Below are 23,883 nucleotides of genomic sequence, written 5' to 3'. Positions count from 1 at the left end.
GGTCTTTCCCGTTGCTGCAGGTGTCTGGTAAGGTACATCCCAAAAGGGGCATTGTACTCAATTATGGGCCTGATGAGGGATGAGTAAAGAGGCACAATGACCTCCCCTGATCTAGATGTGAATCCCTTCATGATTAGGTGGGCTATATAAAATGTTTTTCTAACCACTTTGGCCACGTGGTTGTCAAATGAGAGACTGCGATCAACTTGGGTCCCTAGGTCCCCAATTACTTCTTCCGTACTTACTGGATTACCACCTATGTGGTAATTTGTGGGCACTTTGTTTTTGCCAAAGGGGATGACTATACACTTTTTGGCGTTTAGCTTGAGGCCATGGCTCTGGCACCAGTTGTCTGTTTCTATGAGGCCCTTTTGGAGGATGCTTGTGTCGGCTGGAGAGTCGATTATGGCGCCCAGTTTGCAGTCATCTGCGAACTTGGTCAGCCACAGTCCTTCCGTGTTGGTCTGTACCTCCGAGAAATATATACCGAACAAGAGAGGTCCCAGGACTGAGCCTTGTGGGACGCCACTTGTAACTGGTTTGGAGTCTGACATGGCTCCAGCAATTCTAACCATGTGGGTTCTGTCCTTGAGCCAGTTTGCAACCCATCTAGTGACATAGGGGTTTATATTTAAGCTGGTGAGCTTATCTATAATGCCCGAGTGGGGTATTGTATCGAAGGCTTTTGCGAGGTCCAGGTAGGCTGTGTGGACCACCTTCCCTTGTCAATGGCCTTGGTGACTGTTTCAAAGAAATCGACCAGGTTTAAGAGGCAGGATCTGCCCTTAACAAAGCCGAACTGGGTAGGATCCAGTGTCTGTAGGTCCCCAATATCTTTATTTATGAGGTCCATGATGATCCTTTCCATAGCTTTGCAGACCAAGCTAGTCAGGCTTATGGGGCGATAGTTTCCAGGATCCGTTGAGGCACCACCTTTGTGGAGAGGGACCACTGTTGCTGTACGCCACTCTTTGGGTACATATCCTGTAGTAAGGCTGAGATTGAACAGTAGTTTTATGTTTGGGGTTAACTCTTCTTGGAGTTCATGTAGGACACAGCCCGGGACACCGTCTGGTCCCATTGATGCTGTGTTTTTTGCATTGGAGAGGGCGGCTCTTACCTGAGCGTCTGAGATGTCAGGGGGGGCAGCACTCTGCTGGGATAGATATTTGCCCTTTTGGTGGGGAGGGGGGGAGAAGTTTGCGCTGAACCTGTTAGCTAGGATGTTGGCAATGTCTGTGGGTTTGGTGTATTTTTTGTCATTTTGGACTAATTCTGAGCATATCTGGGAATTCCCACCCAGGTTCCTAACATAACTAAAGAAAGCCTTGTGATTATCCTTAGTGTCCTGTGCTGGCCTTAGACGATTTTATGAGTGCCCGTAGTTTTTTGCTAATACTGATCAGAGATGCCTTCCCTTTTTGGGATTTTGCTCTATCATGTAGTAGCTTCCTCCTTCTATTGTATAGTTTGTTTATGGCTGTGGTCTACCAGACAGGAAGTCTGCCTTTGGAGGACTGGGTCTTGGTTTTATTTGGGATTGCATAATCCATGCATTCCTGAAGGTGTTCATAGAATGCGTTTATAAAGGATTCTGCGGTCTGGGCGGTATTTTCCACAGGCCCGGGGGCTTTGAAGGATTCCACCTCGGTTTTGAGGAGTGTGAAATTTGCTTTATAGAAGTTTTTCACTGTGGTTTTCTGGCCAGGGGGTGGGGTCGGGATGTGAATATCCAGTGAGATTAGTTTATGGTCTGATCTTACCAGTGAGGGATACACTTCTGGTCTGGAGCATAGAGTCCCCATGTTGGTGATGATCAGGTCCAGTACGTTTTCCCCTCTTGTGGGAGTAGTAACAAGTTGTTCCATAGCATCTGAGTTTATAAATTCTAGGAACCTTTGGGCTAGGGTGTTGGAGCTAGAGTAATGCTCCCAGTCTATGTTTGGGTAGTTGAAGTCGCCCAATATAATGGTGTTTGGAGAGACCTTCATATTTTCCAGTGTTCTCAGGAAGGCCGAGTGGGGTTCCTGAGTTTGGGAGGGTGGTCTGTAGCAGGCTATAAACTTGAAGTCAGTTTTACCCACTGTTAGTTACACATGGATAGTCTCTGATGTTTCGTGCTGTGCCACCAACCTGGAGGTGTGGGTATCTTTGATGAATATCGATACTCCCCCTCCTTTTGTGGTTCGAGCATGTCATCCCAGGCAGACAGGCATTGGATCCTCTTTGAATGACACCAATACTTAAGCCAATTGTTGAAATTGATCATCTTGTCTTCATATTGTGGCATCATTCTTGGTGAGGGTAAGATGCTACTCAAGGTCAGGGTCATACTGGCCTGGGCTACATGCTCAGAGAGCTCCTCTATGCCTCTTTTCATGTAGTCCAGGGAGGTACATCTCACGTCATTCACACCAGCATGGACAATGACTGAGTCATATTTGTACTTGCCTTGGAGTGACCTGAGTGCTTGTGTTATGTGGCGGATCCTAGCGCCTGACAGGCAGCTCACCGTGACCTTCTCCTTGTTCAGCCTGGTGAGCGGGACGTCAGTGTGCCTGACGATAGAGTCACCTATTACAAGTGTATCAGGTGTGTTGTTTAGCCTTAAGGGCTGTGACTGTTCGGCACACTGGCTTTGTGAGCTATCTGTTGCACGTGTTTTGTTTTGGGGTAGCGGTTGCTTGGGTGTCTGCTTTGGAGGTCTCTGCTGCTTAGGCAGATTTTTATTTAGAGCCTCCGAGTATGTTTTTGTGTGTTTATCTGTTTGGTTTGCTGTTGTGGTAGGTCTATGTGAGACTGGAATTGTAGTGAGTGTGGTTTCCTTCTCCTCCTGACTGGCTATGGCAGTACTGAGTTGAGAGAGCTTAGCCTCCAGTTTGGCTATATGGTTGCATCTCTCACATGTGTTGGAATTTGTTGGGAGGAGGAGAAGGTTGTCTGTGTACATGAGGCAGTTGTAACATTGCCTCAAGATTCCCAGATTCACCAGCTGGACCGGAGAGTAGATTGACAACTGACCTTTGGACATGCTAGAATAGTATTGGGAATTCCTTTATAACTGAAAAAAGGGCCAATGGGGAACAAGGTACTCGAGGGGAGTTTGTGAGGGTGTAGTGCTTTTAATTTTTTAGTGCTGACTTATATAATTGCTTTAGTGAGCAAGTGCCAGGTAACTTAAATGCAATGTGTTACAGGTAACTTAAATGCAAAAACAACAAACAGTAACTTTCTTTCAAGTGAAACAAGGAAATAAGTACAGTAAGCAATGCAGATATCACGCTGAAAAGTGGCGTTTTAGGTGGAATTAGCATTTCAGGGAAATAACAAGCAAACAACAACAAGCATACAAACAAAGCTAGATTCAACAGGCCTGGATCTAGTCTATGCTACAGCAAACAAGGTGTACCAATTTCAGTAAGAAACAGTTCAAATATGCAGGCACTATAAGCCTTTAACCAGAAATTCCCAGCTCAGAAGGGCAGAGTCCAGCTTCTCCTCCCACAAGAGTGCAGACCATGAACCTTCTTAATGTAAAATAGCTGGCCTGAAGCCCAAGTGCTTAAACCAGAAATAATACACTTTTAGAATAACAGACACTGAGCCCTCAATCAGCAGTTCCCAACTTAGAAGGATGTAAGCTACCTGTCCTGCCACCACAGTGCAGGCCACAAACCTTCCTAATGTAAAACAACTGGTCTGAAGCCCAAGTGCTTAATCCAAAAATCTTAGAATGATAGCTACACATTAATCAAGTTACTACCAAGCAGTAATAAATACAATTGAATACTTTAAAGAATGCCTGGATTAGTGCTCAAGCTATACAAACAAAGCTAGATTCAGCAGGCCTGGATCTAGTCCATGCTACAGCAAACAAGGTGTACCAATTTCAGTAAGAAGCAGTTCAAATATGCAGGCACTATAAGCCTTTAACCAGAAATTCCCAGCTCAGAAGGGCAGAGTTCAGCCTCTCCTCCCACAAGAGTGCAGACCACGGACCCTCTTAATGTAAAATAGCTGGCCTGAAGCCCAAGTGCTTATACCAGAATTAATACACTTTTAGAATAACAGACACTGAGCCCTCAATCAGCAGTTCCCAACTTAGAAGGATGTAAGCTACCTGTTCTGCCACTACAGTGCAGACCACAAACCTTCTTAATGTAAAACAACTGGTCTGAAGCCCAAGTGCTTAAACTAAAAGGCTTAGAATGAGTTATACCAAGCAGTAATAAACACAATTGAGTACTTTTAAGATGACACAAAAGCAAAATAAAGTAGGAAGAAACACAAATACAGTAAAAGCAGATAACTTTTTTTTTTGAGTGAGCAAATGAGATGGGCCCAGGAGGAGTATCCAAGTGCAAATTTACAAGAGGGGCGGGCAGTTTCAAAGCCACCAAGATTAACACCAAAACAAAAACAGGGAGGGTGAGTGGGGACCTACTGAAAAAACAGAGTCACAACTTCCAGCTAGATATTGCTCAATGCAACACAAACAAATTAATTTAAATTGTGTATTATTTGAAAAAAGTGCAGATAAAAATTTACTTAACTTCACTTATGCGTTCAGTTGATTGCATGCGGGTGTTAGCTGCCAAAAGCTCACAGTTTAAACAGAAAATAATTCACTGTACCACTTGTATAAGACAGAAACTGAATAATAAGACATCTTCAGAGAGGAAGCAAGAGGAACCCTCTCCTTCCTTTAAGTCAGTATCGTCAGTGAAAGACTCTAGTCAGGCATCTAGATGCTTCCGCCTGCATGTCCATTTTTGGGGAACACCTTCTGAAGGTATAGAAGAAATTTCAGAATTGGATGAGGAACTGATAAAGCAGATTTTTTCAGAAACTCTTGGTGCTGACTGTCCCTGTACGACCAGATGAAGAGATGAAGAAGCAGAATGTAGAAGGGATTTGGGTGGAAGCAAAATTGTTGAAGCTACCTTGTCTTTGGAAATTGCCAAAGCCCTTTCAAATACTTCAAAAGCCAAAGCTGCTATTAGAGTAGACAATTCCTCTGCTCTGAAGAGGAGCTAGATGCCTTAGCACCAACAAGCTGCCCAGGGCTAAGGCCCCAAGGGGAAGAGACGGCTCAGAGAATCTATGTGTCAACTCACTTTCTTGGAGCTTGGCGCTGAAGCATCAACTCCCAGTCTCATCTTAATCCAATAGTATCAGAGTCGAGAGACATTAGGATACAGTTTGTGTCAAAGATGCAAGAAGCTCCAACACCGGCAAAGGAATTATAGTTCCAATCAGTTCTGATAAACCCAAAGCCATGGGCTGGATCAGTGTAGACTCTTGTATCTTATGGGTGAGATCACCAACACTCAGTACCTTCCCAGGGGATGGCATCAGGATAACATCAAGCTGTATCTGCATTCCCAGAAATTTCCTCATCATCCTGTCAATGTCGAGCTTTGTAAGGCTTCTAGAAAAGAAAGTGAGAGTTTAAACTCTCATGGTAGGAGAAGAGTGTAGCTATACAAAATTCCTACTTCAGTCAATGAGAGCTCTCTGCACATCCCAAACCTCTGAGAGTCAAATGAGATCTGAGGATATGATGTACAGCTTATGGAATTATTGGTAGGGGACAAGTTAGTACTCCGGTTCAGATAAACTTCAGGATCGGCCCGATGGTGAGATCCTGTCGAATCCAACAACACATAGGTCAGAATGGGCAAAAATAGACAACACTGGATCCAAGCAGCTAATCTGAGGACTGGAATGTCCAGGTGAGTCATTCTGGACATGTGAAAGAGAAAATCTGGATTGGCATTCAGTACCCTAGGAGGGTCTATCAGATGAGGCCAGAGGAAGGGAAACCACACCTGTCTAGGCCAGAAAGGAGTGATGAGGATGACTGTGACCTTCCTCTCAGAAGCTTTCTACAGGAATTTTGGGATAAGAGGAGTAGGAGGAAAGGTATTTAGGAGCCCAGGGGAGCAGTCGGAGCATACTGCAGTAATTCCCCCTCCTGGGGATTAAGGCAAAGTACTTGCTACACTTCATGTTGTGAGAGGAGGCAAAGAGACTGCAGCATGGTTGACCCAAGTGGCAGAAAATCTATTCTTCCACTGGTCTATTAAGGTAAAAGGACAGACCTGCTCAATATGTTAACTATAACACTGGATTTCCCTCGGATGTACATTGCTACCAGAAAGTGGTTGAAGATATTGTCCAATGCCAAATTCTAATTTCCTCTCAACATAATGTGGAGGAGCATGCTCCACCCCACCTGATGATGTACCACACTGACATGTTGTCCATCTGTATGGATATCACTCCTAGAGGGTGGGAGGGAGCCCTCAAAGGCCTGCAGTGCTAGGAGGACTGCCCTCATCTCTAGTATGTTGATATGAAGGCTGGCCTCAGAACGTGATCATATGCCTTGTTCAGTCTGTCGCATCTCTGCCCCTCCCCAAGTTGGGAGGGGTAAGTAGTCAGCGTGACCTGTGGAGGAGGAGGAGAAACAAAGGGGTAACCTTGGGAGATCTTTGGGGACTCAAGCCACCAGAGTATGTGGGTCCTACAGATGTTTTAAAGAAGTACTTGGAAATTCATGGGTTGATGTCTGAAGGACCACTGCACTGAAAGTGTCCACTCAAGAACTTTCATGTGATATCTGGCTAGAGGAACCAGGGTAATGGAAGTAGCCATAGGGCATAGAAGGTGTAGAATCAGTTCTGTTGGTGGCTTTTGGCAGGAAAGAAAAGATAATACCATCTGAGTAGAAGACAACAAGGTCTTTGGATCCAATGTGCACAAGCCCTGGGTAGCACTCGGATCCACAGGCCCTGAATCTTTTTTTTACTTTTTATTATATATTTGATGTTTCAAACTTCACTCATATGGTGTTGATCATATGAGGTTCGAAGTTTTGAAACTTTGAGTATATAATATAGACCCAAGGCTCCAGCAGTGGAGGTGTACTGAATCTGATAAATATTGGCTCCAAGATGGGGGGGGGGGGGGTTGAGAATGAAAAAAATAAAAGAAACAACAGAAGAAAAGGAATGGTCCATAGAATACTTCCTAAAATCACTTAAGACTTCTCCTTCAGTTTATCACCAGTTTTCTGCACCTTATGCTGTCAGAACACGTCTTGACATACAGGGAAGCTCCAGATGCAGAAGAATGAGTAAGAGACAAATCTCCTGCAGGAGTACAGAGGCATCCCTTCAGAATGAGTTTGTTGATGCATTCTGCAATCGCCCAAGGACCAGCAGTGGTGCAGATGGAGCACTTTGTCCATTTGGGTAGTGCAAAGCAATGCACACACTTTGTGTGCATGTCCAAATTTGGTATCTTGTGGCCACAGGCCACATATTTTTTCCAGCCTGATAGTTTGTCAGCCATTATACTAGAAAATCTCCCTGCTAGCACTAAAGAATGAGAGAGAACAAAGCACACCATACAGTTAAAATGTATGGTATAAAGTACAATAACTAATATGAAACCTGATACCTAGGGGGCTGGAATTTACTGCAGGAAGCTGGCAAAGAAACTAAGGTACTGCGAATAATTAATTAAAGAGGGAAAGGTAATAGAATGGGAAGAGGCCAAGAAGGTATTTGAATTGCAGTCTAGTGACTGCCTTCCCTATCAGGGACTAATATCAGAGTTTACACAAACAGAAAGGGATAGGGGAATATGCAACAAAATACCTGCACTGGTTGAATTTTTAATTGAATCTAGAACAGAAGCTGTTGTTAAAAAGGGATCATTAGTAGGGCATATAAAACATTGCATGATAACTATAAGAATCAATCATAAGTCAGAAAAGATTGGAAACAATCATAAGAAGTTAGAAAAGACTGGAAAAAGATTAGATAAGCAAGTCACAAAGAAACAATGGGAGGACATATGTATGTCTCCCAAATATGCAAAAAATGTAGATTTATGATTTTTGCTTGGAAGTGTTTGCATAGATACTTTTATACTTCAAGAAGACTCCAAAGAATTTTTCCTCAGGTAGACTGCAAATGTTAGAGGTGTAATAGGGAAGAAAGAGGTACCTGGGAGCATATGTTCTCGGAGTGTAATGACTTGGCGGACTTTGAAAATTCCCTACAGAGTACACTGTCAGGAACACTGGGTGAGAAAATCAATGTAAGTAAGGAAATTATTTTTTGAGCTGGGATACAGGATCTGAATTGCCTACACATAGTTAAGCCTTGTTAAGTTTCATTTTGGTGGCTGCCAAAAAAGCAATTAGTAGAAAATGAAAATCAAATTCTAAACCAACTACACTTCAAACAGTGAATATTGTAATATAGATAAGAGAACAGGAAGTGGGATCTCTGGAAAAGGGTAGGAGTAAATTACATTGAAAAAGATGGAAATTATGGGAACACTAGATGCAGAAAAAATGTTTGGGGGGGAGGAATGAGATTTGATAGAAGGCAGGAATTGAACAACTTATGTAATGTTGATTTGATTATGTAGTATAAAAAATACATGTGATGTATAATGTTTGTAAATATTAACTAGCTAATATTGCTTAATTACTCTTATATATGTGGTGCAGTGGTTAGCATTGTCACCTCACAGCAAGAGGTTCTCCGGTTCGATTCTTGGCTGGAGTGCCTTCTGTGTGGAGTCTGCATGTCCTCCCCGCGGTCGAGTGACATTTAAAGACATGCAGGTAGGTGCATGCGTGAATGGGTGTGCCTTCTTTGAAGGTTGGGCATCAGGCTGGCACCTCGGCACTGTAAAAATCCACTGCCAATCATTAGCGGACCGGAGTTCAGCTGTGGCGACCCCTAACCGGGAAAAGCCGAAAGACATTAGTTTTACTCTTATATACATGAAAGTGTACCTATGTCACAAGTGATAATTCAGTAAAGGTGTTTAAAAAAGAAGAAACCTAAGACCTAAATAATGTTACACTACTAGACAAAAACTGTCAGCTGACAGAAAGAGTGCCAAAGGCATGCATGAGATAGAGAGAGAGAAACCAAACTCTAATTCTGTAGCTAACAATAAGGCAATTGGGATGAAAATAAATACTACCTAAAGCCTAGCAAGACTACGAAGGTCAAAAACCTCAAAGGTGTACAAAAAATTGTCAAAACATTAGTACTTAGATAAGGCATGCCTGAGCTGTGGAGACCACTTCTGTATCTAACAAGTGACAAATGAGATCTGGGGTAACTTCATGGGCAGGAGGGGATTAAGGGGGTGGGGAGGAGTCTGAGCTTTGGATCTAAAGTCTAGACTGGCTGAACTCTGATCTGAGATTGAATCTGGAGACCCAACTACTGAGGAAAGTACAGTTTTGTACCTACCATAAATGTAGATGTTCGAAGATCCACATTGCTGCAGTCCTTACACTTGGGTAGTCCGCTGTCCTCGGTCGGCCCGAATATCAAAGTATTAGGCTGACGTCGGTCAAGGCGCTTTAGACTGACATCAGAACGTCAGGGTACAAATGCACATGACCGACGTGATATCCTCAGTCTTTTCTTGCCCCAGATGTCAGAAGACCCTAAACAGAAAGGTCAAAACCAAAAGACAACAACAAACAACCAACCACCCTTGCACTAAACCTATGTACAATATATACAATATCCACAATATTTACAACCCAACCCACACAACCGCCTCTAACTACAGAGGGGAAGGAGGGAGGGTAAATTGGACTGCAGCAATGTGGATCTTCGAACATCTACATTTATGGTAGGTACAAAACTGTACTATGTTCTTCATCTCACATTGCTGCAGTCCTTACACTTGGGTAGAATCCCAAAGCAGAGGTAAGGGAGGATGGCAAAACTATAAAGCAGTAGGAGCTGCCAAAATGCCCTGTAAAATTGCAGTGGCAAAACCAGCCCTAGATTTAGAGTAAAGTGGTAGGTGATAATGCTTAGAGAAAGTATGCACTGAACTCCAAGTAGCTGCCTCCAAAATATCCTTAGTTGCCACCCCCCTTAAAAGCTGTAGAAGTGGCAGTAGCCCTAGTGGAATGAGGCCTAATCCCAGCTGGAATCTCCTTACCATGATGGGAATAACAGAAAGCAATACAAAACCCAATCCACTTAGAAATAGTTTGTTTTGACACAGGCTTGCCCTGAGAACCCAAAGCAAATGAAACAAATAACTGCTGAGACTGCCTGAACCCTTTAGTTCTGCTCAAATAATATCGCAACTGCCTGTGTACATCCAAAGTGTGCAAAATCTTTTCCCTTTATTTTGGGGTTTGCATAAAAGTAGGCAAATGAATAGTTTGGTTTAAAGCCACACTAGAAACCACTTTAGGCATAAAGGAAGGATTAGTGCAAAGATACCCTATCCTTATGGAAAATTAAGAAAGGCTCAACTGCCATAAGGGCCTGTAATTCAGAAACCCTTCTTGCAGAGGTAATGGCCAACAAAAAAGCAGTCTTCCATGATAAATATTTCAACTCGGCAGTAGCTGCAGGCTCAAAAGGTTGTAGAGTGAGTTTCTCCAACACAAAATTGAGATCCCAAGCAGGAGTAGGAACTCTACGTGGGGGTCTTATATTATTTGCCCCTCTAAGGAATTGCTTAAACAAAGGATGAGAAAACAATGGTGGGTCACAGTCATAGTGAGCAGAAATTGCTGCAGCATGAACCTTAATAGAAGAGAAGGACAAACCTTTGTCCAGTAACTCAGTAAGATATTGAAGAGCCACACTTAAATTAGGCTCAGAAACATCAAAATCCTTCGTTGTACTCCAAAATAAAAATCTCTTCCATTTATCAGCGTACATTTTCCTTGTACTAGGCCTTCTGGCCTCCAAAATAACATTCAAAACTTGCTGAGGAAGCGGAGACCCTCCAGGGTTCAAAACAGAATATGCCAGGCTGTTAGGTGAAGAGAGTGAAGTTTGACATTGAGTAAATGACTGTTCTCCTGAGACAGCAGGTGTGGAATCGAAGGTAAAGGCCATGGAGGCTCCCGTACCAGACTTCTCAGTAATGGGTACCAGTGCTGTCGAGGCCAATCTGGAGCTATCAAAATCATCCTTGGCTTGTCCTGTCTGACCTTCAGGAGTACCTTTGGGAGGAGAGGCAGAGGTGGAAAGGCATACACATGAAGCTTGCTCCAATTGAATGAAAGAGCATCCACTTTCCAAGCTGTGGGATGAAACCTTTTTGTGCAAAACTTTGGCAGCTGGTAGTTTAGTGGAGAAGCGAACAGATCTATGTCTGGAGTTCCCCATAACACTGTCAATTTCTGAAATACATGAGGATCCAATTTCCACTCGTGGGGATCCATAATTTGTCTGCTCAACACATCTGCTAAGGAGTTCTGTGCTCCCGGCAGAAACCTTGCCTGAAGATTGAGCTGTAAACTGAGAGCAGTCTCCCACAAAATCATTGCTTGTCTGCATAGAGGATAAGAATGTGTCCCCCGTTGCTTGTTGATGTACCACATGACAGTTGTGTTGTCTGTTAGAACCAACACCTGCCCTGGAAGAAGTAAATCCTTGAAAGCTATTAATGCAAATTGGACTGCTAACATTTCCTTCAAGTTGATATGTAGATGTTGAAGTCTGGCAGGCCACGTGTCTTGTACCCACTTTCCATTTAGATGAGCTCCCCAAGCTTTGTCTGAGGCATCTGTCGTTAGAATCTGACTCGCCTCTGGCCGGGTCACAGAGAGTCCCTTGTTTAGGTGACATTCCTGAGCCCACCACAAAAATTCCTTTTGAATGCAAGGTATTATTCGAATGACAATGTCCATATCTTGGCAGTGCTGTGTCCATACATTTTTGAGATACCATTGTAGCTTCCTCATATGCAGTTTGGCATTGGGAAGCACCAGAATACAAGATGCCATGAACCCCAAGGCTTGAAGGACTGTCCTTGCAGTCAGCCTGGACTGATGAGACAATTGATGGAAGTACAGAGAAAGATTCTTTTGTTTGTCCGGGGTCAAAAAGGCCATCTGGGATGCTGTATTCAGTCTCACACCCAGAAAGCACATGTCCTGAGAGGGTACTAGACTGGACTTTATTTTGTTCACAGAATACCCCAGGCATCTTAGCACTGCTATCACATAGTGTAAATGATGAAGAAGTTCGTCCTTTCCTTGGGCCAGAATCAGGCAATCGTCCAAATAAGGATAGATCTGTATTCCTCTTAGCCTGAAGAAAGCTATCACTGGAGCCAGAACCTTCGTGAACACTCTGGGCGCAGTAGATAAGCCAAAGGGCAATGCAGAGAACTGATAATGAGAAGTCCCAGCCCGAAAACGCAGATACTTCCTGCAACTTAGCCTGATAGGAACATGAAGGTAAGCCTCCTTGAGATCCAGAATCACCATCCAGTGATCTTTGCCCAGCAGAGGTAAAAGCTGTTGTAACGTCAACATTTTGAACTTGGGAATGTCCAGATAAGTGTTGAGGATAGATAAATCCAGAATTGGTCTCCACGTGTTCCCCTTCTTTGGTACTAGGAACAGGCGAGAATAAAATCCTAGGCCCACTTCTGGCAGAGGGACCGGTTGTATGGCCCCTATTTGGAGCAGCAGAGAAATTTGTTTGTGAGCCTCTAGTCTTTGCTGAGGAGGAACGTCCGGCATGCCTTTGAAAGGAGGCAAGGTATGGAAATAAAACCTGTAACCTTGGTGTATGATATCTAATACCCATCTGTCTTGGGTAATCAAACTCCAATTTTCCTTGAAGAGTGCCAACCTTCCTCCCAAAGGTGCTGCCATGCGAGAAGGATCTGGCAGCTGAAAAGGTAGGTCATTGGGCCTGTTTACGAAAGGACTGGCCCCTGCCCTCACCCGAAGAATGTGCAGGAGAACTCCCTGTTCTAGGTCTAAAGGAGCTCTGAGCTCTGCCCCTACCACGTCTAGATCTACCCCTAGACTGTGAATCATAAGAAGAACGTCCACCCCTTAGCAGGCCAATTCCTACTAAACTTGGAGGCTGAACTTGCAAAAAATCTTTAACAGTCTGCATAGACTTAGCCTTGTCCTCCATTTTCTTCAAGACTGACTCCACAGGTGAACCAAACAACACATCAGACTGCAAAGGAGCATCCAAAATCCTTGTCTTAACATGTTCAGATAAATTCTGATCCCTCAGCCAGGCGTGCCTGCGAAGAACTGACCCAGTGGCAGCCACCCTAGACGAGGCCTGTACAGCATCAAAACCACATTGTAAAGAATGCTTACCCACCTGTTCAGAAACATGTACTAAATCTTGCAATTCCTTACACTCAATGCCTTCCGCCAGAGCATCTACCTTAGACTTCAATTGAGAAAGAAGATAGTTTTGATATTTCAACATGTGAAACTGGCAATTCAAAGCCCTCATAGCTAAGGTGGAAGAAGTATAGACTTTCTTTCCCCATCTATCCAAAGCTCTGGCCTCTTTATCTGGAGGAACCGGATTTTTTACCACAGAGGCCTTGACACCCTTAGGTCCCTGACTGACAGTTTCTGGGTCCGCCCTAGGACTCTTATAAAGATATTTATGAGCCTCAGGCACCCTGTAATACCTATCCGGTTTAACAGGAGCAGGAGGCAAAGAATCAGGATTAAGCGAAGCCTCTGCAAACACATCTTCCACAACATCCAGAACAGGAGGTATAGCCAAAGGCCTATGCTGGGGCAAAAGCAAAAATTCCCTAAGCCTTTTCCTGGAATCAGAGAAGTCCTGACCTTCCCACTTAAAATGTTCCCTCATGGAATGAAGAGTCTCTGAAAAAGAAAAATCCTCTGGAGGAGAAGCAGAAGGAGTTGAATCATCTGCATCAGAATCAGAATAAGGAGAGTACTCCTGCAAGTCTTCAGCCGAAGACTCTGAAACATCTGAAGCCTGCTCAAAACTCCCCAACTCTGGTTCCACCCTAGGCCTCTTATCTGGAGGGGGCAAAGAACCTCTAATCAAAGTAATTAAATCTTCTGCCATTTTAAGCATGTGCTTCTTGGGCACAGATCCTGAAGAACTAGGAGTGACACCCACAGAAGCTAAACCTGGCCTGCCTCTGGGAGAAGCCTTAGAAACCGAAGGAGAGGGCCTAACCACCTTAGGAAGGGAGGGGAGTACAGTAACCTGAGAAGCCCCTTCAGCCTGACCTGCCTCCTGAGAGGCCACATCCTGCAATAACAAAGTCTCCCCCTGGGACTCCAGAGAAGCCTCCGGCGGAACCACCGGTTCCACTGACGCCTCTAAAGAACCGGCGTCCGCACGGACGACTCTTCTGCCTGGGTTTAGCTGCTTTGTCTTTGCGCTTCTTCGAAGCGGGCGTCGGAGCATCCGACGGCATCTTATAATTGCACCGCTTCCCAAAGACCAACCTGGCACAATCTAACCTTCGCTTAATAGTGCGCTTATTGAACCTAGCACAAAAGCGACACCCAACAACGTCGTGCTCAGGCCCCAAACAAGGAATACACAAAGTATGATAATCTCTATGCGGTATCTGTTTCCCACAACAAATACAGTTATTCACTTTTTCTGACATCCGGTAAACCACTGAGGCAAGAAAAAACTAAAATGTTCCCCAACGGGGTACTTAGCCAACTTTGACTCGGTCTGAAACTCCGAATTCGAACAATTTCAGAACGCCGAACGGCACTTGCAACGCTGCTTCTGCATCGGACCATGCAGCAAAAAAGACTGAGGATATGACGTCGGTCATGCGCATTTGTACCCTGACGTTCTGATGTCAGTCTAAAGCGCCTTGACCGACGTCAGCCTAATACTTTGATATTCGGGCCGACCGAGGACAGCGGACTACCCAAGTGTAAGGACTGCAGCAATGTGAGATGAAGAACATCAGACAGAAGAGACAACATCAGACCAACTTTTAAAATGACAGGAAAAAAAGTTTGCTAAAAGTACAGTTAGGTCTCGTGACAGTCCATTAAAATACAAACTCACAAAAGAAAGCTAACTTTCCTAACCAGGAAAATGCATTTAAACAATACATTTTTTACATGTGGAAAGTTTTTACCCAAAGGGAATTTATCTGCCTAGCAATGGAACAGTACAAGCTGACCACTGATACTCGAAAGCCCGCAAAGGGCACTCTTCAGTGACAGGAAGGCTTTGAAGAGCTTGGCACTCAATCCTGTCTTTTCAGGCAGCTCAGTTAGAACTGCCTAATGGTTTGAGCACATGGAAGGTGTCCTGAAGCTTTGGAAGCTGGATGGCTGTTATATCCTTGGCAGGATAAACCATATAGCAAAGGCTATTGTAGCAGTGATCAATATGATGAACATCTGAAGATGTTTCTGGGGCTCATCAGTTGGAAGTTATTAGATTACAATCTAGTGAAGTAGTGACAGATGCATTCTGCTCCATGGATCTGAAGACATTTTATTCTAGGATTTTCAACTCAAATCTTTACTTTGTAACCCACATGAGAGCAGCCTCTGCAAGTAACTACATATGTAAATAAGCATTCTTTCTTATGAACTTCAGAATGAATAGATTTAGTTCCAGGATGAGATAAGAACACTTGCATCAACAACTGTGGATTACAAAGTCAAACATAAATGTGCACATTAAGAGCCTTGTACCCAGTGTATAACTGCAAAAATCACACTAAAACAATACATAAGCAATACAAGTTCCTCTCTTCTATTCTCTAACTAGATTTAAAATTAGCATAAATTAAAATATGTCTTTCATGTTCCTTATTTGGTTTGCAATACATTTACCAATGGATGGATATTTATTACAACAATGCATTCATAGAAATTCAGACATTTTCTTGTGCTTGTTTTTGGCTTAACTTTTAGCAGCCAAAGCTTTCCATAGGGCCAATGAATAGTTCTACACAAATTACTTATTTATATAAGTGGCTTCAAAACAATTAATTATTAATATAAATGGTCCACTTTGATGCTGAGATTGCTTCTTCAAGAAAGTGTCAAAAATGTAGACGTTTATAAGGAATTTGATGAAATGTTGAAAAAAAAAAAGCAGCTATATGTGCCACCGTGGTGCAGAGGGATACAGTCCTTACTGTGAGCTAGACGACCTGTGTTCACCTAACGGCATGGGCACTGGAGGGGCAGCAGGTGGGAGCGAATGACCAAGATTGGCTTGCCTGTCCTGGAGGGAGGGAGACAGCTGAAGCTTGCAGCAATACAGCAGCATTAAAAGCTTGGCAAGCTTTGTGCTGCAAAACAGCTGTACCGCTTAGTCAGAGGTAGGTACAGTATGAGCACAGCCAGCATGCACTTAACAATGCTGCACCTAAAGTGGAACCTGCAGGGCTGCCATGAAGTGGGAAGGGTTAGAACATACTCCCCAGCAGTAGTATGATGCTGTGTCAGTGTCCTCATCGACCCTGGACATGGGTCTAGTTGAGCCTGGAGAGGATAAGTTGGGCCCAGTACAACCGGTGAATAAAGAGAGAAGATGGCGGCAGATGATAGTCAGCTGTGGGGATGTGGGAAAATAGCTATGAATAAGGTCTATTAACAGTACAATGCACTTGGGAATGAAAAACAAAGCTGTGTCAAAAAATGTTACAGAGGCAAAAAAGGATTGCTGCAGATGCATGCTAGTGCTACTAATAAAGAAGCCTTATGCTACCAGATGTCATTACCTACAATGGAGTAAGACCAGTGAAGAACAGCTATGAAAAAACAGACAGCTCAATACAATGTTTTGGTGAGTAAACCCAAATGCTGTGATTTAATGCAACAATCATTTTCCTTGAAGGCTATGTTACTCCATGATTGAGCATGTATGCTGTACATGAGGTGTACACACCAGATGTTCTTAAATGCAGTGCACAATGGGATCATCATTATAAAACACAGAATAAAGCCAAAGGCTAGAGAGTGATAATGGAAGATGGTAACTATCTTCCAATACCGAGACAGCTTGCACAGGTACTCACCATGCAGCCTCAATATTCCTGCGCACATGTACTTTTACATGACTGACTACAAATCCCAAAACAGTCCTTAAGAAACTCTGCAAAGAATGAATATAATTAGCAGCAGCATCTACAAGCAAAGCAGACATGTCTGGGTGTGGCACCACATTCTTGGGCTTTTTACCATTTGCAGATCATGTTAGAAAATAACCACAATATGGTGTACCCATTATTTCACCCATAACACCCTCAAGATTTCTAAGATGCGCATCACAGCAGTCAGGATGCAGTTGCAGGAGTACCAACCATCCAAGGTATATAACATGAAGTGTTACAGATGCATGCAGTGTTATCACTATGTGAGGGACGGCATGTGACATTATGGCAGTGTGGTATGTACATGTGCACAATATGTACACCATTCAACCACAATGGAGCATAATGTGGCCAAGAAATGCACCATAATACTGTGTTACTGCTTAACAACTTAGCTTGTTGCATACAGGGCACATTGCATGTGGCACAGAAGACAGCTCAGGATGTGATTCATCTCTAAAGTGTCATGCAGAAAAGCATTACTTGAGGCCATCTCCACTGCAAATGCTGTCACTAATATAAGCATCACATGCACACTGTGCACTGTCAAGACGTCACAAAACCTTTCTACATCACAGAATATCTGCAAGATACTACTAATATTCTAATGAAACAGCCTTCCATGATATGAACCTGTCATTAAAAAAATCATGTATGATTGCGAAAGTGGAGTTACACTAGACTCAGGATATACAGTGTCACTAACATACAAATCCGACTCCTAGCTGAGCATACCATCACTGCTATTACCAGAGGCGCCATGTCCACGCTAAATGCCCTATGTGCTTCACCAGCAAATGCAGTGATATGTGCACTGTCACACTTTAGTACCTCAGTGCCTTTCAACACATTGTGGCATCACAGCTTGTAATCTCTGACAACAGCATACATGATTATCCTGATGCAGCAAAACATAATTGCTGATATTTTAACTTTAACTTCTGCAGACCTAGGATATTTCATCTGAAGTCAGTTGTCATGGGCACAAGTGCGGTTACCTCAAATAGGTGAAAAACCTGAAACACACTAAACTTACAGAACAGAAGGCCAATTACAGCATAAACACTGGCACACACCACATAAACATACATGACACAAAGAAATCCACATACCTTTTGGAGGTAGTGGTTGAATATGCTGCTCAACACCTGATGTACCTACAGGAAAAAAGGTAGTGGTTGAATATGCTGCTCAACACCTGATGTACCTACAGGAAATAAACATATATTAGCAACATATTCACATCACCAGAATACTGCCTATTGATAAATGACGCATACCATGCAGAAATGTCTCACCTAGCTACCCATCAAACAGTGGCTGAGAATGCACTGTAGATGCGGCAAGCTCCAGAGTATTAAAATCTGTGTGGAGAAAACAGGCTGTTTATAACCTATCCCAGATGCACAGAGCTGCACATACCATCTAGGCCAAATGGCGCATTAACCTTAAATTAGGAGGCTTTAATCTTCCTCCTTCTCCATGTTACTGGTGGCCAGGATGCCTCCTTTTCTGCACAGGTCACTAGATTAGGCTCCCATCCACCAGAAATAGAAGTTATGTTCTTACCATAACGTTCCATGTTAGTTGTCTTCTTCTCGCCTTCTTCTTGCTGGATGGGTTCGGAGCCGACCTCGGCTCCGACTCGGCCACTCTAAAAGCTCGAGAGTTGGTTCCACCGGCTCGAGGCTCCCCTTATATCCCACAATGCTAGGCGAGAGTTACCTCAGATCTCGTTTGTAAGCTAACCCAGCTTATATCAATAACAGTATAACTGTAAACAGAATCCACCTCTAACAGCAGGAAGAAAAGGGTGACCTACATCCTGAAAAAGAAATATGCATAATAGCATATGACTAAGAAAGAGGTGGTAGAAAGAGAGGTCACGATCACAACTCCTCTAGGTCTGTCCAGGCCAGGGGGAAGGAGGGTGGGACGCAAGAAGAAGGCGAGAAGAAGACAACTAACATGGAACGTTATGGTAAGAACATAACTTCTATATGTTAAGTTGTCTATCTCGCCTTCATTCTTGCTGGATGGGACCGCCCTAGCACCTTGTCCCGGGTGGCCTAACGGAACAGACTCCTGAGAACAGTGGAACCAAAATTAGCTCTATGCCTAGAAGCTAAATCCAACTTATAATGGGAAATAAAAGTGTGAGGAGTAGCCCAAGTAGCCGCTGCACAAATGGTGTCAATAGGCAGTCTGTCTTGGAAGGCTAGAGAAGTAGCCAAAGCTCTGGTGGAATGGGCTTTAGGTTTATTAGGCAGTTTTTGGTGTCTAATCTCATAAACAAGGGTAATCAGAGATGTTAGCCATCTGGATAATGATACCTTTGAAACTGGAAGTCCCTTTCTGCTTTCCGCATAGGAGACAAACAGCTGATCAGATTTTCTGAATTGTTTTGTCCTGTCCAAATAGTACCTTAATTGACGATGAACATCCAGGCAGTGTAATTTTTGTTCAGACCTATTTGAATACTCTGGGAAAAAGACAGGGAGGTCAATGCATTGGTTTAGATTTGATGTTGAAACCACCTTAGGCAAAAAGGACGGGTTAGTTCGTAAGGAAACTCTGTCCTTATGGAACAAGAGATAAGGAGAACGACAACTGAGTGCTTGAAGTTCTGAAATTCTTCTAGCTGATGTGATAGCCACCAGAAAGAGAGTTTTCCATGATAATAATTTCAAGGAACATGAAGCTGCAGGTTCGAAAGGGGAAAGAAGCAAAGAAGCCAGAACTAAATTTAGGTCCCAAGGAGGAGGATTTCTTATAGGAGGTCTGAGAAGAAAAACTCCTTTCAAAAAGGCTTTGCAAAGTTTGTGGGACATTAGGGCAGATTCAGAAATGCCCACATGAAAATTAGAAATAGCTGCCAATTGAACCTTAAGAGTAGATGGAGATGAACCTGCATGGAAGAGTTCAGCTAGAAAATCAAGGACTAGTTGGATGGAAGCGGTGAAAGGATCTATGTCCTTTCCTTGTGCCCAGTATGAGAAACGTTTCCACTTACTCAAATAAATCTTTCGAGTGGAAGATTTATGGGAAGCTATCAATATATCTCTAACCGAGTGAGATAATTGAGGAAGCCTGGCTACGGTTGGAACTGGAGGAACCAAGCAGTGAGGTTCAGAGAGGGGAGGGAGCGATGAAACTGACCCGATTGGTGGATCAAAAGATCTGGAACTAGGTCCAGACTCCACGGTCGCTCCAAGAGAAAACGATGTAGAAAGGGGAACCACACTTGTCGAGGCCAGTAAGGAGCAATGAGGATCAATGAGGCCTTCTGAGCGATAGCTTTCTGTATTACTTGAGAGATCAGAGGGAAAGGAGGAAATGCATACAGAAGTCCCCGGGGCCAAAGTTGGACTAGAGCGTCCCTGCTGGGTTGGCCTGGTAAAGGGAATAGAGTGAAGTATTCTCTGCACTTGCTGTTTTGGGGAGTAGCAAAAAGATCGCAGCAAGGCTGACCCCACTTGAGAAATATCTCTCTCACTACAGAGTCTTTCAGAGACCACTCGTGAGGCATGAGTATAGCTCTGTTCAACTTGTCCGCAATGTGATTGGACTTCCCGGGGATGTGCGTTGCTATCAGAAAACGCTGAGAAGAAATCGCCCATTGCCACAGTCTGAGTGCTTCTCGACACAGGGGGTATGACCTGGTTCCACCTTGTTTGTTGATGTACCACACTACAGACATATTGTCTGTCTGGATTGCAATCGTTCCCAAGGGAAGAGAGTCTTGAAGGGCTTGCAACACTAAAAGCACTGCTCTCATCTCCAGAACATTTATGTGCAAGTGGCATTCGTTTGGTTGCCATGTGCCCTGGACTGTCCTGCCCTGATAATGCCCCCCCCCACCCGATCAGGGAGGCATCCGTTGTCAGAGTAGCAACCGGAGGAGGTGGAACAAATGGTCTTCCGACAGGAGCTGGGGAAGACATCCACCACATGAGATGCTTTTGCACGCTTGCGTGATCATAATGGTGTGAGACATTGGAAGTTCCTGGTATGACCATTGAGAAAAAGCATCCACTGAAGGATCCGCATGTGGTATCTGGCCAATGGGAGGAGAGGTATGGCCGCTGCCATGATTCCCAACACCTTTAGAACTAACCTGGCTTTGGCTCTGTTGTTGTTGAGAAGAAGTGACACCAATTTGTGAATGTCTGATATCCTTTGGTTCGTTAGCGTTGCAGACATGTTTATAGTATCTAAATTTGCGCCTATGTAGGTAATAGTACGACAAGGCGACAAAACAGACTTTTCGCAATTTATTGAAATACCCAGTTTTGACAAACGCGAAAAGTATAATCTCTGGCCATCAAAAGGAGATGCTTGGTGGGAGCTGTGAGAAGCCAGTCGTCCAAATATGGAAACACCTGGAATCCTTGTCGTCTCAGGTGAGAAGCTACCACTGCCATGCATTTGGTAAACACCCGGGGGGCAGTGGTGAGACCAAAGGGCAGGGCCCTGAATTGAAAATGACTGGTTCCCAGCCTGAAGCGGAGGAATCTTCTGGAGCGTCTGTTCATTTTTATGTGATAGTACGCATCCCGAAGGTCTATAGAGCACATCCAGTTTCCTTTGCCCAAAAGGGGAAGAATGGATTGCAGTGTGACCATCCGAAATCTTGTTTTCTTGACTGATTTGTTCAAGACACTGAGATCCAAAATTGGTCTCCAGTCCCCTGTTTTCTTTGGAACTAAAAAGAACCTTGAGTAGATTCCGGATCCTTGTTGGTCTGCTGGCACTAACTGAATTGCTCTTTTTGTAAGCAGTTTTGAAATTTCCAAAGCTGCTATATCCCTTTGAGCGGGTGGAACATCTGGAAGGGATTTTTTTGACTGATTTGGAAAACGAAGAAAGGGGATAGAATAGCCTTCGGAAATGATGGACTGTACCCATTTGTCTTGAGTCAGGGTTAGCCAGGCTTCTGGGTACAGTGACAATCTTCCCCCGCCTGCCTCGAAGATGGGCAGTCGGGCAACACCTCAGGGATGCTGAAAGGGCTTGTCAGGAAAGGCTTCCCGATTGCCCTGGTTCTGCGGACCCCCCCTGCCCCTAGGGCGACGTCTACCATTGTTATTCCCACCTCTGCCTTTGGTAGGAAAACGACTCTGTGCGTCAGGCGAAGTCCCTTGAGATTGTTTACGGAACCACATCTTCCCACCCTTCTGGCCTTTGGGATAAGGCCTAGAAGGAGTAGAAAAACGGACTCCGACGGCAGAAAGGGTCTTGCCATCAGTCTCGCACCTAGTCAGGGTTTCTTTCACTTGAGGACCAAAGAGAGATGATCCATCAAAAGGGGAGTTCGTGAAAGACGTCTTGAAAGGTTCCTCAAAGTTGCATAGCCGCATCCAGGCGTGCCTACGTAAGGCTACCCCTGTCCCTGCGGCTCTGCTCGCTCCATCGGCCGCATAAGAGAGGAGGCGCATGGAGGAGTTGGATATGGAATTAAGGGTAGCCAGCTGCGTGTTCATTTTCTCTTGGAAACCCGCAGCTGTAGGGTCCTTTAACATTTCACTCGCTTCCTTGATCAAGTCCCTTTGAAGGCGAGTGAAATGGCACAGGTAATTCAGCGAACGCATGGCAAACGTCGCTGAGGAGAACATCCGCTTCCCGTACCTATCCATGGACCTAGATTCCTTGTTAGGCGGATGGACAGGCACTGAAGGATCAGCCAGTTCCTTCTTTGTGGCGGCAGCTACCACCATAGCATCCACAGAAACTCCTTTTGATAAAAATTGCTTGTCTGATGGAGCTGTGATGAATTTGGAGGGTCTCCTGGGAGTGGGGTCCACTGAATCAGGAGCCGTCCATGCCTTCTTAGCAACCACCTGCATGAGGGGGTCGAAGGGGGGGGACACCCAGGAGGTGGAAGGACGAGAGCCAAACGCCTCAAGATACACAGATTCGTCCTCCGAAGGGTTGAGGGCTGGCCAATTTCCCCCTGTTTCAGGATCTCCAGAATGTCTGCAAATGAGACATCTTCAGAAGGGGAACGGGGGGAACCCTCAGAATCATCCAGATCTGTGTCCGACGTGATAGACTCAGGTGAGTCAATGTGCTTCCTCTTGCACTTCCTCTTCCGAGGAGGCTCTTCTGCCAAATCAGGAGAGGCCTCGGAAGAGGATGAAATCCCCAAAGGGGGCTCCTGAGGAGCTGGCTCTCTGCGGTCCGGGATGAGGGAGTGAGTCGACTTACCCTGAGGCAGCATAGAGGGAGGGGCTGACGGAGCCGACTGTGGAGTAGAGCCAGGCTCTAACACACTCTGCATGACCTCGAATGCACCCCTGTCAGGCAGAGCCAGAGGTCCCCGCTCCGAGGAGCTAAGGACCCCCCTCGGCACCGACAGTGATGGCTCCGAGGTCGATGTCGGAGCCGAACTCACCAGCGCCGAAGCACCGAGAGGGAGAGGGGGGTCGGACAAGGGTCCGATGCCACTCACCCCCTCGGAGCCGACGAGAGAAGTCCGGCGCCGAGATTCCTCCAAGGAAGAAAACGGAGCCGACGACGGAGCCGAAGACAATTGTCTCGGCTCCGAAGTGACCACAGTCTCGGTTCCGACACGACCCGGCTCCGAACTCAAAAGAGTCGAAGGAGGAAAGAGTTGATGGGCCGGGGCAGGCACCGACTGATGAGTCGGGCTCTGAAGCATCTGGGCTAGTGCCTCGGACTTAAGTAGTCGACTCACCACCCTCTGAAGGTCATGATCGGAAAGCCTCGATGACCTAGAGGAATGAGACCTTTGGCTCCGTTCAGACAGCAGGGGAGATCCTGGAGCCGAATGAATGGAGCCAAGAGAAGGTGACCTAGACCTCTTTCTGGTTGTCGGCTCAAGATCTTGTCGGAGCCGACACGGGTACTCGATAACCTCGGCTCCGGCCGGAGCCGAGGAAGCCACAGAAACTGTGGACTGAGTCTTATCGGCTCCAGCCGGAGCCGATAAAGGCAAAGGTTGAA

This window comes from Protopterus annectens, chromosome 6.part0 (genome assembly GCF_019279795.1).
Source record: "Protopterus annectens isolate FY-2018-M chromosome 6.part0, PAN1.0, whole genome shotgun sequence".
NCBI classification, from domain to species: domain Eukaryota; kingdom Metazoa; phylum Chordata; order Ceratodontiformes; family Protopteridae; genus Protopterus; species Protopterus annectens.
Note: the sequence above shows the minus strand (reverse complement) of the source record.